General features: G+C 40.2%; 1 pseudogene; it reads left to right on the top strand.

Moving 5' to 3' along the window:
• Positions 1–2,642: 2,642 nt before the first annotated feature.
• Positions 2,643–3,348, top strand: LOC114209228 (mediator of RNA polymerase II transcription subunit 4 pseudogene; annotated as a pseudogene).
• The last annotated feature ends 1,572 nt before the right edge of the window (positions 3,349–4,920 follow it).

Raw genomic sequence — 4,920 nt, 5'->3', positions numbered from 1 at the left:
CTCAACAGCACCCTTCGTCAACTGGATTCATTTGATAGCTATAGACTATTTCATCCAACAAATCAGCATCACATTCTACTCAGCCCCACTGGGACAGTCACTAAGATAGACCACATTCTGGGCCATAAAACATACAAGGATTGAAATCACACCACATCTGCTATCAGACCACATTAGAATTAAACTAGAAATCAATCAGAGAAAGGAAATCCTTAAATACATGGAGATTAAACAATACACTTCTACATAACACATCAGTTAAAGAAAAAATCATGAGCAAGATTAAAGCATTTTTTAACTAAAATGAAAGTAAAAATACAACTTTTGAAAATTTGTAGAATACAGCACAAACGGTGGAGGGGAGCTTTAACTACTGAATGCATACATTTGAAAAGAAGGAAGATCTATAACCAAAAATGTAAGCTCTAACCTTATGCAACTTGAGAAAAAAGAGCAGATTAAATCCAATGTTAGCATAAAAAATAATAAAAATTAGAGCAGAAATCAATGAAATTGAAAACAAGAAATCAATAGAGAAAATCAACAAAACCCAAACTCATTTTAAGAAAAGATCAATAAAATTGACAAGCCAGCTAGCTAAGGGAAAAAAAGGAGGGGGGTACACAATGACTAATATCGGAAATGAAAGAAAATGCATCAATGCAAATCATATGGACATGAAAAGGATAGCAAAGGAATATTATAAACACCTCTATGCCCACAAGTTTGATAACACAGATGAAATAGACCAATTACTTGCAAGACAAAATCTGCCAAAACTCACACAAGAAGAAATAGACTATTTGAACAGGTGTTATAAAAAAAAAAAAAACACTGAAGCACCAGGCCCATGTGGATTCACTAGTGAATCCTACCACACATTTAAGAAAGAAATTATACCAATTCTCTACAGTCTTTTCTAGAAGATAGAAGCAGAAGAATATCCTTAACTCACTGTATGAGGCCAGCATTACCCTGATAAGAAAACCAGACAGAAACATTACTGGAAAAGGAAGCCACAGACTAATATCTCTCATGAACGTAGATGCAAAATCCTCAAACAAATATAGCAAAACAAATCCTACAATGTCTAAAAAGAATTATACACCTCAACCAAATGAGATTTATTGCAAATATGCAAGTCTGTTTTAACATTAGAAGATTAATTAATGTAAGTCATCACATCAACAAGCTGAAAAAGAAGAAAATCACAAGATCATATCCATAGATGCAGGAAAAGCATTTGACAAAATCCAAAACCCATTCATAAAAAATAAAAGCAAACAAGCAAATGAACAAAAAAGCAAATCTAGTAGAAGGGAACTTCCTTAAATAGGTTAAGAACATCCATAGAAAAGCTGGAGCTTTCCCACTAAAATCAGGTACAAGGCTAGGATGTCCTCTCTCCCCACTCCTTTTCAGCATCATACTGGAAGTCATAGCTGATACAAGAAAAGCAGAAAATTAAATAAAATGACAGATTGAGAAGGAATAAATAAAAATGTCTTTGTTCTCAGATGATATAATTACCTATGTAAAAAATCCAAAAGAATCAACCAAAAAAAGAAAAAAAAAAACCTTCTAGAACTGTTAAGTAATTATAACAAGGTTACAGGATACAAGGATACTACACAAAAGCTTATGAACAGATGTTTAAGTCCCAGGTCATTCAGAAATTGCGATATTAAAACAAGAGTGAGATACCATTCCATACCTATTAGAATGAAAATGCAAAATAACACAGCCACTTTGGAAAAATGATTGCCAGTTTCTTACTAAGCAAAGCATACTCTCACTATACTATCCAATAATCATGCTCTTGATATTTCCCCAAATAAGTTAAAAACATATAGCCACACAAACACCTACCTATGGGTATTTATAGCTGCTTTGTTCATAATTGCAGATTAGAAGTAGCCCAGATGTCCCTCGGAGGTAAATTGAGAGACAAGCTGTGGTGCATCCAGACAGCGGAATATTATTAAGCAATGAAAAGACATGAGATATCAAGCAAGACATGAAAAGACATGGAGGAACCTTAAATGGATATTGCTAAGTGACAGAAGCCAACCTCAAACAGTTGCATATCATGGGACTTCAACTATATGATACCATGGAAAAGGCAAAACTATGGAGACAATATAAAGATCAGTGGTTCCCCAGCGTTGGGAGAGAAGGAGAGGAAGGAATAGTAAGAACACAGATGATTTTTAGGGCAGTGAAAATGTTCTGTATGACATTATTATGGTTGATGCACTATACATTTGTCCAAACCCATAGAATGTACAAGACCAGGAGTAAGCCCTAATGTAAATTATGGACTTTGGGGGATAACGATGTGTCAGTGTAGGTTTATTGATTGCAACAAGTGTAGCACTCTGGTGTGGGGTATTGAGAGTGGATGAGGTAGTGCATGTTTTGGGACTGGGGTTACATGGGAATTCCCTGTTCCTTCCACTCAATTTCTGCAGTGAATTTAAAACTGTTCAAACTCTCCAGCTGTGGGCCCATGGGGAGCTTGGCAGCAGTCTTCCAGTGGAGACAAGGAGAAGGAGCAGCCAGGAGGTGGCTCTGGGGCAGCCCAAGGTAACAGCCCTCCAGAGAGACTGCTGTCTGTGCTGGAAGATCTGGAAGTCTTGTTGAGAGAGCTTATAGAAATGCTAGCAAATTCAAGAAACCAAAAGTTGTTGCCATCAGATGAGGAAAACCGGGTCCTGGAGTTGTTAATTCACAGAGATGGGGAATTTCAAGAACTGATGAAATTGGCACTCACTCAGGGAAAAATCCATCATGAAATACACCTTGTAGAAAATGAAGTGGAGGAAAGTGACAGTGATAGTCAGCAACTACAAAGATGCTCAAGGAAGCAGAACAAATACTGGCTACAGTGTTTGCCAAATAAAAGAAAAAACTCAAATTAATAGAAAAAGCAAGAAAAGGTACCATGTCCTCTGAAGACATAATTAAGTGTGCACATGGGATTAGTGCAAGTAATGCTGTGTGAGCCCCACTGACCTGGGTCCCAGGGGACCTACAGAGACCGTATCCAACGGATTTAGAGATGGGAGGTGGGTCAGAACAATCCTCCCACTCATGGTGTTAACCGTCATTTACCAGTGGACGCTCTACAGCAGGCCGACTGCCAGATGTCCTTGCTCCACAATATCCACGGCAGTCAAATGCGTATCAATGAATATGCTACCCCGAAATCACAGTAACGACTTTTTGTTGGAACTCCAGGACAAAATAAGGAAAATGAAGATGATGTAGACTTAGTCAACAGACTCCTCAAGCAGTAGTACTGATTCTGATCAAAACACACAAAAGACAAAATTCATACAGAATTGAATACAGTGGGGGAGTACCTCAGTGGCTCAGTCGGTTGAGCATCGGACTTTTGATTTTGGCTCAGGTCATGATCTCAGAGTTGTGAGATCGAGCCCTGCTTCGGCATGGAGTCAAACAAACAGAATTGAAAACTATGGAATTCTGTTTCTTAAATAATTGCAAGCCTGTAAAAAAAAAAAGCCAGATAATACTGGCTATAGTGGAATTGTGCAGCCCATTAAAAATCACCGGACTTTCCCTTCTTTTTAAGATTTTATTTATTTATTTATTTATTTATTTATTTATTTATTTGAGAGAGAGACAGAGATAGTGAGCTGGGAGGAGAGGGAGGAACACGCTCCCTGCTGAGCAGGGAGCCGGACGCAGGGCTCAATCCCAGGACCCTGAGATCATAACCTGAGCTGAAGGCAGGCGCTTAACAGACTGAGCCACTCAGGTAAGTAAGTATGGCCTCACATGCTATACCCCCTTCTTGCTTCTGGGACTTCACTTTCTATGACTCATTGCCCCCATTCTTTCCGTTCCAGGGACACAGAACTCATTGCTGTACCTCAACCACTATAAAGCTGGTTCCTCTTTGAGAATTCTCTTCCCTGGCATCACTTTGCCTCTGGTCCTATCTCTCTTGGTTCCTCCAGGTCTTTATTCAAATGCTACCTGAAACCATCAGGCCATCCAATCTAAAGGTGCGACCCCTTATCCCCACTGACTGTGTTCTTCTTAGCACTTATCAGTATGTGACCTGCTGTAGATCCTTAAATAATGTTTGCTTAGTTCTATCCAACTAGGATGGAAGCTCCACAGGACCAGGAAAATGGATAGGAGAGTTACTCCCAGGGAGCAGAATTAGAGTTAACCAAAGAACTATCCACCATCAGCCACGGGGTCTCCACAGAGCCTCCCCAGCATTCATTCTTAAATGCCATGGACAGTAGATGCTATCTGTCTCCCGTTATTTAATTCTTTCCTGCACTGGAGATTGTGTTGCACTCATCCTATACCTGTTTCACATCATTGCTGGCTTGAGGGAGACACACATGACTTTTCTATTGGACCATAGCTTTCTAAACACTGTCTGCAGACAGTACTGCGGTCTGGACTTGGCACTACATGTACTGACCGGGTGGGACACTGGGTTGTCTCCCTTGGAGATGGGCAGGAATATTCCCTTAGGGAAGAAGAGTGCAAACAGATTATCTCATGCTACTGGATGGCTAAATGGACACAAAAATTCATACACTATTCCCCATAGTATAGAGTTGTCACTGGAAGCTCTGGCAGCACCCCGATGACAGTCCCCAGCCATCTCTTTGCCTCTAGGAAGGGCCACAGACATAGTCCTTGCCAACAGAACATAAACAGAAGTATTTTTGTCACTAACAAGTCACAGCAGGAGAAAAGTTGAGATGAGTCCTTCACCCGGTCATGCCCCTTGTATTGACGGGGGAGTAGAGGTGCAAAGTGTGAGCAACCACAGACTCGAAACCATCACGGTCTGACCAGGACCATGGACTTGGACTTCTATGTGAGCAAGCACCAAACTCCCACTGTGTTAAACCCCTGAAAGACTGG

The sequence above is a fragment of the Eumetopias jubatus genome, unplaced genomic scaffold (genome assembly GCF_037043125.1).
Source record: "Eumetopias jubatus isolate StellerSeaLion01/CBP00866 unplaced genomic scaffold, mEumJub1_p1.0 scaffold_6, whole genome shotgun sequence".
Lineage (NCBI taxonomy): Eukaryota > Metazoa > Chordata > Mammalia > Carnivora > Otariidae > Eumetopias > Eumetopias jubatus.
This window is presented reverse-complemented; position numbering and strand designations above follow the sequence as displayed.